This window comes from Onychomys torridus, chromosome 17 (genome assembly GCF_903995425.1).
Source record: "Onychomys torridus chromosome 17, mOncTor1.1, whole genome shotgun sequence".
NCBI lineage: Eukaryota > Metazoa > Chordata > Mammalia > Rodentia > Cricetidae > Onychomys > Onychomys torridus.
This window is the reverse complement of record NC_050459.1, coordinates 27,368,622-27,381,485: the sequence shown is the minus strand read 5'-3', so window position 1 is coordinate 27,381,485 and position 12,864 is coordinate 27,368,622.

Sequence of the window (12,864 nt, the reverse complement as noted above, 5' to 3'; positions counted from 1 at the left end):
GAAATTAGAAGTGGGTATAGGGAGATAGAGAGACCATGAAATGTAGGAAGAGGGATCTTAGGGTAAAAACTATATCCTAAATTGCACATGTCTTGAGCAGAGATTAGTTGATAGTTACAGAGAATGTGGTATGTTGTTGAGATAGTAAATACTGACCTTTATAACATCACTGCCACAGATGACTTGAGGCACACGGATCCCATATTTCTATCTGTACTCTCAGGCAGACTGTACATCCCAACTTCCCTTCTAGGCAGGTCAGGGGGCACCAGCTGTAGTGAAGTGCTGTGATCGATCTTGGGTTTGACGGCATAGAACTTCTCTTGCCTTGTCCAGTCCTTCCCTCTCTTTCTGCATAGATCCTGGCAGCCATTTACTCCCAAGAGTACGACCCTCCCCTCCTCACTCCTGCCACACTTTGGACTTTTGACAAAAGAAATTAATCTCTTTGTTACAGGCATATTGGAACTTAGCACTACAGCTTAGCCTAGCCTCTCCCGATTAGTACAAACTCTACTGTGAGTAGATGTCTACAACTTTTAGAAAAAGGAGAGAAATGATCATTTTGAGTTGGTAGCATTAACTTAGCTACTATTATCACCTGTGGAGATGCGTTTTCCCTTCATCTTCCATTGGTGAGTCCCGTTCCCTTCAAATGTCATGACAAATTTCTGTTCTCTTCTAGTGGTTTTTGGTCAGCCCTATGTAATATTTATAATTCACTTTAAATGTAAAAGAACTTTCAACACCTTCTGCTTACACATCAATCTTTCCTTTAATTTTCTCATCTGTTTCTTTGACAATTCCTCAAGGTCCAGCAAAATGTGCTCTTTTAACCTCCACCATAACCTTTCCTTGTTTCTTTGAAAAACTATTAAGTACTGCCCCTTGTACAGTTTTCATTGTGGGTTCACAGGTCATCAGAACAAACAGTAAATGAGAAAAAGAGAAACCACAGTAGTGTTGGAAGGCCTTGCTGGTCAGAGGTTGCAGTCTATCATGGCCTGGCAGCTTTCTGCACAGCTGGGAAATATGAAGACTCCTTCTCTCCCCCCTAGAGAGACTTCTTGCTCTCTATTTGCCCTTATCAAGAGAATATCTCTGGGTCCAGAGGACTGACATTATGTGAAAGCTGTCTCTAAGCCTGAATGCCTGATTTATCTCTAAGGTGATGCTTGGCACAGTTTGCTGCTAGAAGCCTTTCCCTGCTACACATATGGTAACCGGAGGGTTGTCTCTGTTGTACCCACAGCCATCTGAACTCTGTTCCCTGCTTCTGCTCCCTCCATCATCATGGACCAATGCACCAAGGATCCTGAGGAAGAAGCAGAACCACATGGTAGGATGACATCAGAGGGTGCATCCTGGGTACAGCTTTGGTGTTGTGCTAGGTCATTTGCTGGAGAACATGGCACAGTCTGTTGAGTCTCACTGCCTGAGAGCAGATAGCTCAGCATTGGGAAAATGTGTAAACCAGCTACTAAAGTGAGTTGTTTATGGTTTTTATTGTTGTTATTTTTTAGGAAAATATTTCAGAAGCAGGTGGTTTATAACAAATCAATGTTGGACTTGAAAATGGGATATTATAAAGGACATTGTATGGCTGTTTGCTAGAGGTTTCAAATCAAGATTTTGAGATGTTATCATAGAATAATTTAGCATAAGCCATTCTGTGATGAGTAAAAGTCACACACCGATGACAACTAGTTCTCTGATTGTGAGTAAAGGTGATCTTTTTCTCATCCACCCATTACATTGTGATCAGAAACCAAGTTTTGGATCAGTATTGAGTGGCAGAACTGTGACATCACTTCCTTATAAAATCAGATTGGAAACTATTCTAAATTCTTGGGGAAGCTATTTTCAATTTGAGGAAGGCACATATACTTTATTAGCTAGTTGAGGTGGGAATGGTCAAATGCCAGATTTAGAAGACTTGAAGTTTTTCTCCCCATGGATTAAACCAAAAATTCAATTTTATTGTTTCACTTTTATTAAATAAAAATTTCTAGGAGCTTCTCCAACTCTAAAACAAATGAACAATGAATTCCAAGGGTATATGTAGTATAGCATAGCCAGGGTCATCTTAGGCTTTCCACATGAAGGGAAGAAGACAGCTAAATTGAAGTATTACTTGCTTTAGGGAAATGCTTTAAGATGAAATGATTCTACACCATAGCCCTCTTTGAGAAAATATTCACAATATATTTGGTTTTGCATTGCATATTTGGCATCAAAATCTTAAGCATTAACATACACTACTCACCAGAGAAAATTCTTTGTTTCCTTCCTCTCCATATATAAAAATGTGTTTGTACCAATGTCTTAATATGTGAAACAAAGTTCACAAATGCTAAATTTATTGTTTAATTTTCAGGAATCAAAGGTTTACTATTTTAACAATAACTATACTGTTTCTATTAGGCAAAACTGTTATGTAATACAATATCAGAGATTTGGAGCCACCATTTACAATGCTTAAAATTCTCAGGGGAAATAATTTTTGAGTGCTCTATCGTCATTACTGAATTAAAATAATAAAACAGGGAATGTAATGAAAACATTTGATAAAACTCTACTATTTCCTTTTAACTTCCGTGTTTGACTCTTAGCTATTTTCTTTGATAACATATTGTGTATTTTTAAAAGACTTAATTGGTTTTATTTTGTGTGTGTGAGTGTTTTGCCTGCATGTATGCATGTGTACCATGTACCTTCCTAGTGCTCACAGAGGCCAGAAGAGGGAGTTTGATCCCTTAAATTTGGAATTACAGACAGTTGGAGCTGCCCCTTGGGTGCTGGGAACTGAACCCACACTGCAAGAACACCAGGTGCTCTTACACTGAGCCATTTCTCTGGCTTCTTCATGTATTTCTTCTTTAAAAAAAAAAGTTTTATTAATTCTTTGAAAATTTCATAAAATGCATTTCAGTTATATTTATACCCATCCCCTTTATGCATTTCTTGGGTTAGTTACTTTTCTGTGGTTGTGATAAAATAGCTTGACAGAAGCGACTTAGCAGAGAAAGGGCTTATTCTGGGTGAGAGTTCCAGAAGGAAGGAGTCCGTCACTGTGGGCAGGACATGCAGCAGGCAAGGAAGGCGCGGGACAGAAGCAAGAGGGTGATGCTACTACATTCGAACTCAGAAACCAGAGAAAGTGAACAGGAAGTTAGGTCTGGCTATAAAGCCTTCAGGCCAGATCCAGTGATGCCTTCAACATCTTTCCAAACAGTACTAGCAGCGGGACACACACACACACACACACACACACACACACACACACACACACACACACACACGACCAAATGTTTAAACACGTGACTCCATAGAGGATGTTTTACATTTAAACCACAACAAGCCACATACCAACTTCTGCTTTGGAAATAGGGATTTGAAGTTTTTTTGGACCTCTCACCTCTCCACATGTATAATGTCTTGTTATACTATTATTATAAAGATTTATGGTTATATTAGTGTCCTTCTGGACATTCCCTTGGCCTCTTCCCTGTGTTGGCTCAGGCCTTTGTCATCCTTCACTTGTTTCCATATTTGGACAAACACATCCCCCAGAAGCTTGTTTGTAAAAAAGATGCATGGCAGATTAAGTTTGTGAGATTTTATATGTTTGGTTTTCATTCTATGTCTACACCTGAATGATTTTCAACCATGTATTAATCCTCTCCTGCTACCAAAACAATACGGCAGACATGGTGGCTACACATGTTGAGGGAAATTTGATAGAACTGTGGAACTCCAAGACTGTGTTAATAAAATTAACCTTGGATCACAGGTGGTGGAGTCAGCGACTAGTTGACAGGAATTAGCCATAGAGAGTATGGAGGACCCAGGAAGATGGGTAGAGAGGCTCATAGGAAGGAGTAGGGAAGGACTTAGAGATTAATGGTCTTTTTGGTTTGGGATGAGTGGAGAGATGATTCTCTTCCTGGGTCTCCAGACAAAAAGGAAGGTCAGCTGGTTGCTTCTTGGCCTCTCCAAGCTAGCAGGTTTTCACCCCAGTATTTGACTCCCAGATCTTTATTGGTGAATAGATGACAGAGACTTAGTTAAAACCTACATTTGGTGGCCAGGTCACAGTCTGAGCAACAAGGTGCAGGGCTGTGGGGAACAGAAGGTAGTTAAAATATCAGTAGATAGAAGTGCGGCACAAAGCCAACAGAAAAACAACACACACAATAGGCGTTTTCTTCATGGGTCTGGAGACTGGGAAGTCCCAGATCAAGGTGTGCTTGATTCAGTTCTGGTAAGAGTTTTCTTTCTGGATTGTTCATGGCCACCTTCCTGCTGTGCTCTCTCAGAGCCTTTCCTTGGTGCATGGGTGCAAGGAGAAATGGTCTAGTGAGTTTTCTGGTGTCTCTTCTTCCAAAGGGCACTGGTGTTAAATTATAGAGTCATATAATGGCTTTACTTGCTTCCTTAGAGGCTCCATCTCTAGATGCAGAAGCACTGGAGAGTAGGTCTTCAGCACAGGCATTAGTATCTATCTGTCTATCTATCTATCTATCTATCTATCTATCTATCTATCTATCTATTAGGAATAGTTTTTCCTTATACACTTGATGGCAACTTCACATTCCTTTTGTCATCTAATGTTCATAAGAAATCCTAAACCATCTTTATTAGTGATCTTTTGTATCAAATTGTTTTGTCTTCCTGGAAGTTTCTTATCTAGAATTATTGATTTGATCATTTAATCTTCCCACTGAATTTTATCTCCTAAATTTTATTTCTTTGTTCTTCTACTTCCAGCCTCTCCGTTGAATGTTGATATCACTACTCACAGTTATGAGGCAAGACACTAGAGATATACCATTTCCCCTCTACTACACAAGAGCAATTACCCCGATTATATTTACTAATAAGAATAAAAAATTGTAAGTACATACTGATGACAAGAAGCTGTGTGCAGCAAAGATAGCACATTGGAATTGCAGCAGTGATTGGCCTTGCCATCTGCCACTGTTTGTGATAACTATAATCAACTTTGCGTCTTACCTTGCTTTTGCATTGGGGAGATGCAGGTGTTTAATGATGTGGTGTTAGGAAATATGATCCCTGGCATCTGAAATAGTCAGACTCATAAAAACAGACAAGTACCATTCATGGTTCCCAGGGACCAGGGAGAAGAGCAAATAAGTTCTTGTTTTATATGGACAGAGTTTCAGTCTTGCAAGATGAAGATGTTCTGAATATCAGTGGCACCACTTGGCTATATGTAATGCCACTGAACTATGCACATGTAATTAGGTTAAATGATAAGTTGTGTGCTGTGATTTTGTCATATTCCAGAGAATGGGAGAGAGACAAAGAGAGTGAGACACAGAGAGAGAGACAGAGAGACAGAGAGAGACTACTCAATTATCCAGTAACATCACCAATGCTGTAGTTACTGTGCTAGTGCATTTGGTTAACTATCTTGAAAAGACTGAGGCATTTTTCAATGCTCCTAACTGTATCTTTTCCGTCCTCAAAGTCCTCACTTCACAGATGAGCCACCAAAGTGGGGATTCTACCCGTGACAAAGCTATTTTATTCCCACTTTACTTCCTGGAATTAAGGATGCAAACACAGATAGGGTTAGGTCTCTGGGACTATTGGACCCAGGAGGAAATCCACACATCTAAGATTTATCTAAACCCTGACTTCCTGTGCTAGCTGCTTTTTGACCATTTGACACAAACTAGAGTCACTTAGGAATCGAATCCCCTTCAATTGAGGAATTCACTCTATCAGACTTGCCTGCGGGCATGCTTGTGGGACATTTTGTTGATGGATGTTGGGGAGCTCAGGCCACTATGGGAGGTGCTGCCAGTGCACAGTTGGTCCTAGGATGCATAAGAAAGCAGGCTGAGCAACCTAGGAAGTGGTGTTCCTCCAGGTTCATGTAGCATGAATCTTAGACGTTCTTATTAATAAAAACAAACCTGGAGCCAGTTATTGGGATGAATGCTAGAAGATCAGAGAAGCAGAACAAGCCACAGCTTCCTCTCCTTGCCAGTTCCTCAGCTGATCCTGATTCCTCAGACTGGAAGCTTTTGAGTCCTCATCCAAATGGATTTCAGCTGAACTGCTGCTCAAAGCCTGAAGCTTAACCAGCTAAAAGCTTCTAGTTTCTGGTCTTCATGCCTTATATATCTTTCTGCTTTCAGTCATCACTCCCTGGGATTAAAGGCTCATTTCTTGGGATTAAAGGTGTGTGTCACTATGCCTGGCTGTTTCCAATGTCCTTCAACTCACAGAGATCCAGACGGATCTCTGCCTCTGGAATGCTAGGATTAAAGGTGTGAGTACCACCATTTTCTAGCCTCTGTAGCTAGTGGCTGTTCTGTTCCTGACTCAAGATAAGTTTATTAGAGTGCACAATATTTTGGGGAACACAATACCACCACAGATTCATGCTTGAGTTCCTGTCCTGACTTCCTTCGATAATGGACTGTGATTGGGATGTATAAACCTTTTCCTCCCCCAAATTGCTTGTATTACACCTGTATGTAGATGAGGACATTTCCCTAAGCTTCCACAATGACAGATGGACCTCTATAGTTTTCTCAGTCTTTCGAGAATAGAGTCATTTCTGAGTAGAATCTAGTAACTCCAAGAGGTCTGCAATTCCATCTTCTCCTGAAACTAGTTATTCTCTTAAATAATGATGGGCACCTCTGGGAAGCTTCAGGGGATGTTCAGTCATAAACATCAATGGCTGTATTTCTGGGTACTTCCTCAAAGTTCTTGCTCTACCAAAGGATTCGGAGTCTGTGAATTTTGTAGGCATGGGGACTAGTTAAGAGGTTGGGTGATTCCTCACTGTGGCAACTAGACACAGGCATCTCCCCTGTAGACACAGAATGTTCCATCTTTGAATGTTAAACTATGCCTCTTGTAGCCTGCCTGCCCACTTCACTGCCAGGGATTCCAGAACCAACTGGAAATCTCACTGAGTCTCTTGAGCCTGAGGCTTCTATGGTTTTTATTTTAAGTATTACCAAAAGATCCATGTAGTAAAGATTTGATTTTCCGTATGATGCAATGGGGAAGTGGGAACTTTTGGAGGTGAGGTCTATTGAAGTCTCAGGTCATCAGGGGATTCCTTGAGGTATTAATAGGACCTCAGCTTCATCATCTCTCTTTCTTTGTTTCCTGGTCAGGAGATGAGCAGTTCTGCTTCCACATGCAATACCCACTGCAATGTGTTTTTAACCTTATCATAAACCCCAAAACATCTGGGTCAGCAGATCATGGACTAAAATCTCCAAAAGTATGGCTCATAATAAATAATCCATCTCTCTTTATAACCTGACAATCTCAGGAATTTGTGGTAGTAATAATGGTTGACTCAGTCTACAATGAGGACATGTTTTCTGTGCTGTATCATGGTCACTGCCCCCCACTTTCTGTGATGGTAAAGGCTGCCTGTTCTCTGCTATTCTGAGGTTTCATTTTCTCTGATGAAACAAGGGGGGCATGGCTCCACTGTAGCATCTCTCCTGCTATCATTGGCTTGTAAGGACAATTAACAAAGTCAACACACGTTAAGGATGCTGGGTACTTTCCTTCACCAACAGATGTTCTTCTCATCAATGAGTGTTCTCGGGTTGTTTTAGCAGATTGGATTGGGTGTGCCTGTCTCCATCTCATTGAACTTTCACGTTCCTTTTTTCTATAGTTAATCAGCCAAATTTTGGCATTTGAACCCCATTGACTGCGTATTACTGTTGGGTTCAGGTTTCAGCTAACCAGTCCAGTAGCTTATTAACATCGTTCCCTGAAGCCAAAGCCAATTCATTAAATTCTAATTCCTGTGTGCCAGTGAATCCACAACAATGCCTTAAGTCTGATTAAACTCTGTTTTCAACTTCCCTGGTGTCATATCCTTCATGTCACTCCCAGACATACTCTTTAGAATCCTGTAGCAGACCTAGCATTTCTTTATCTGTCAGCATCAAACTTCCTTCAGGAACTTGGAGACAAGAGAAGGCTGAGGGAGGCAGAACCTAAGGAGAATCAGCATTGAATCGAATTTTGGAACAATTACTCCGGGTACCGTCAGAGAAAAGATTTTTTGTGGTTTTTTGAGACAGGGTTTCTTTGTGTAGCTTTGGAGCCTGTCCTAGAACTCACTCTGTAGCCCAGGCTGGCCTCGAACTCACAGAGATCCGCCTGCCTCTGCCTCCTGAGTGCTGGGATTAAAGGCATGTGCCACCACCACCCAGCCTTAGAAAAGATTTTGTTTTGTTTCTTGTTTTTGTTTTGTCTATCCAAGAAAAGATGTGTCCCTTAGAAGGAGAGTGAGGAAATATTAGTTCTATTTTATGGCAGGTTTGAAATAGTTTGGGGGCTTAAAAACCTCATTGTGCTGATCAAATGAACTACTCATGCCCTTATCTCAGTGAAGAGATAACAGGGAGATGGGAACTTAACAGGTTTTGCAGTTCTGTATTTTTTAAAAATGTACTTCGTTTTATACACACACACACACACACACACACACACACACACACACACACACACACGTATGAGTGTTTTGCCTGCATGTGTGCATGTATACTATGTATGCCTGGTGCTTGAGCATATCTGAGACCTCAAAGCCCACCTGCACAGTGCCACACTTCCTCCAACAAGGCCACTACCTTTACTGCCAATCGTGCCACTACCTTTGTGGGCCATTTTCTTTCAAACCATGGGTATGATCATTGTCATAGCAATATCTTCCTCTCCTGCCCTACTTGTGATGACTATGATGGCAACATAGACTGTTGGGATATCAGCATCCCATTTCTTTTTTTGTAACAGTGAAGTGGTCTCTGGATGTTGCAGATACATGATAAGCTGAACTCAGAAGCCCTTTTGAAGGTGCCTTTCCTGGAGCCACTTCAGGCAGCAATTACTATCAGTGGGGGTCTTGCCAAGAGACAGTAGCTAAATTCAGATTGGCTTTTAAAATGGAATTTGCAAAGGTGTGGGCAAGGCTTAAGGAAACCAACAGGAGATGATTTTTACTAGAATTTAAGAGAAAAACAACAGGGCTGGACATGTTGGCAACTGCTGGAAGACAGGCTCCCTAGTTAGGGTTACTATTGCTACAACACAGTACCATGACCAAAAGCAAGTTGGTGATGAAAGGGTTTATTCTGCTTACACCTACACATCGCTGTTCATCATCAAAGGAAGTCAGGACAGGGCCTCAAACAGGGCCAGGACCTGGAGGCAGGAGCTGATGCAGAGGCCATGGAGGAGTGTTGCTTACTGGCTTGCTCTCCATGGCTTGCTCAGCCTGCCTGCTTTCTTATGGTATCCAAGACCACCAGCCCAAGGATAGCACCACTCACAGTGGGCTGTGGCCCCCCCCCCCATCAATTACTAATTAAGAAAATGCTCTACAGGCCTGCCTACCGACCAATCTTATGGAGGCAGTTTTTCGATTGGGGTTTCCTCTTCTCCAATGACTCGACCCAGTGTCAAGTTGACATAAAATTAGCCAGCACCATGGGAGATGGAATAGAGGAAGAGGAAAAGTCATGCTGTTTGAATTAAGCTGGCGTGGAGTCAGCCACATGCTGGATAAGCAGCCTGGTGGTGGTGGTGGTGGTGGTGGTGGTGGTGGTGGTGGTGGTGGTGGTGGTAGGGACTACAGATAAAGTGAGAAAGTCCAAAGTACTAGGGAGCCATGCATAGGCTGAGGCCAGTATCTGAAACAAAGAAAGAAAGAGATAAAAAGAAGAAAAAGGAACAGGTATGCCTTTCCACAACTCAGAAAGCCAGGCAAACCCACTAGAGCCTCATGGGATCCCTTAGGGACTGCACCAGGCCTGGACTTTCTGGGGACAAAAGGTACATTGTCTCATTAAAGGGATAATTATTCCTCCAATCTCTTTGGCATGGATTATGGTGAACCAGCATTCCTGAGGTGTAATCTCTTAGCCAGGTGATTGACCAGTCCAACGGGAGTAACTTTTATGTTTTAAGTAGTTGAGGGTATTGATAACAGCTTTCCCCAATGGGCCTCCAATGTTATTGTGATGACAACTGATTGCATTTATTGTGGTCAGTTTGAGGGCAGTTTAAAGCCTCTTGTTTTATCTTTAACCTTGGAAGTAGCTTGTGTTTCTTACCAAAAGGCCAGTTCTGGAGTATTGGTTTAACCCAGCTATGGAAAGCCAGTGTGTGAAAATTGAGTTACAAACAGCTTGGTTTTCTGTTACAGTGTTTAAATGTTCCTCCTGTATAACAGTAATCTACATTAGTGACCAATGATCCCACCATCACCATCGTCTTGGAGGAAGCCGATGCATTGATATTCATCTCTCTCAAATGGTGCTTGGGAAGGAGAGGGATGGAGGGTGCTCCTTTGTTCCACCTTGTTCTCCACCACATCTCCTATCAATGAAATCTGAGGTGGAACAATGTTACCAGAATTTTGGGGAGTCCCTTTGTGGTCACACTGGAGGAACTGGGGGCTCATTTTAGGGCTGTTAGTCTCATTAATAAGAGAATTTCAGAATGAACTCAAACAGAGGCTTGAGGATAATTTTATTAGAGTTTGAAAGAATATCTTCCCATGTAGTAGAATATTATTTTAAGGTGTGTTACTTTTGTTTATGTTGCATTTGTTTAACTCTGTGAAGCTGTGTTACTGTGCCTGTCTAAAACACCTGATGGTTTAATAAAGAGCTGAACGGCCAATAACAAGGCAGGAGAGAGAGATAGGGCTGGCAGGCAGAGAGGATATATAGAAGGAGAAATCTGGGAGGAAGAAGAAAAGAGATGGAGGAGTGAAAGAAGAGGAAGAAGAGGAAGAAGAGGAAGAAGAGCCAGCCACAGAGTAAGATTTACAGAAGGAAGACAACGGGAAAAGCCCAGAGGCAAAAAGTAGACGGGATGATTTAAGTTAAGAAAAGCTGGTTAGAAACTATGCCAAGCTAAGGTATTCATAATTAAGAATAAGCCTCCGTGTGTGATTTACTTGGGAGCTGAGTGGAGAGCCACCCCAAAAGAGCCAAAAAACAAACAACATACTTGGGCAGGAAAACTGTAAATCTCATCAGCTACCTTGGAGGGGGAGAATGGGGGAGTGAAAGCAAGGCCACACACACACACACACACACACACACACACACACATATACACACACACACACACACATATACACACACACACACACATACACACACCACACACACACACACCTCTCACTCTCTCACTCACATACACACACTCCCTCTCTCTCATACACACACACACTCACAATACTTTCTCTTTCACACACACAATACTTTGTCTCACACACACTCTCACACTCCTCTCTTACATACACACTTACACACAATACTTTCTCATATACATACATACTCTAACACACACTCTCACACTACACTCACACACACACACACACACACACACACACACACACACACACACACACACACACACACACAAAGGACAGAACAACCAAAGGGAAAGGCTGTGACTTTCTGATGAGTCAGAAGAGTGGGCAGACCTAGCATGCCTGGCTATTTAGCTTGTAGGAAGTGTGGTAGGAGGAGGGGTTTCTGGGAAAGAAAGTACAGTATTTTATTAAAGGAATAGTGAGTCCACCTATCTCTTCAGCATAGCTAGGGGTGGTCCCTACTTCTTGAGAGGCAGACTTTAGTTCAGGGGACTGGCCCACTAGGGTGAGAGGTTGGATGGTACGTTGTTCGGTAACCAAGAAAGAGAATGCAGGAGGTATTGCAGAAGGGGTTGAGAAGATGCCCACTGGGTCCACACTGAGCTGAGACATCCGGATTGCAGGGGAAGGAGGCTCTGCCTTGTAGGTGTAGGAGAAGGGCCTTGGGAAGCCAGGAGAGAGTTCCAAGCTAGAGAAGGCAATTTAGGTCCCCAAGTTCCAAGCTGTTCATTGTGAAGTGGACAGTATTGGCCTTTTGGCCTTTCCCTTGGGGACCGGCCCTGTGTCCGGACCTAAATCCCCCCTTCAGAGGAAAAAAACCCCTTCCCTTCCTCCTTCCCTTTCCCGTCTCTCTTCTCCACGAGGCTGCTGCATGCATCTCACCTCTGCTTTCCTTTCTCTCCTCCCCCCTCTCCTTTCTCCTTCCCTCCATTCCCTCTCCCCTTCCCCAAAACAAACGTTCCACATGGACTTGTGTCTGCAGGGTGTGAGTAACTTTCCAATGCTCCGCGGGCAGCCTGCCCCAATATCTGCAGGGCCTGCGTGTCTCCCTAACCCACCAGGCACCTTGGCCCAACCCGCCAAGGCCTCCCTGTCGCTGCATCATTACAGATAGAAGATTATGCTAACTTGTCTTTAAACTTATCCCAGCAATAAGACAAACAAGAAGAATCATGGATTGTTAGGTCCAAAGTGCCCCCCTCCTCGCCCCTTGTAAATGGCCCTGCTGGTGAAAATGTCCTACCTAAACTGAAAGACTGTGGTAGGGTAAACAGAAGCCTACAAAGGCGGATTTGTGTTTACCAGGAACTTCCCTTAATGCTCCCACAAAGTCTAGAGCGTCTAGTTTCTGGTTATTCAGAACAGGGAACAGATATCATCAGCTCCAAGACAAACTTCCCACTCCCTCATCCCCCACCCCTTCTAACTGTCATATAAAATCCACTATATTGCTTCTTTCTGCCCACCACCCCATATAGCCTTAGCAGTTTGACCTCCCAACAAACTTTTCTTTCTACCTATGGAGTGATCTAGTTCTGTGGTTTCACTGTGCCCTCACTTACATGGTTGTAAGAGGAAGGAAGCTACCATTCTACTTCCGCTTAGGAATTGAAAGCCAACAGGGAAATGATGCTTTGGAAGAATAGTTAGGGGGTTACTTTGGGTCATACTTTGACCTT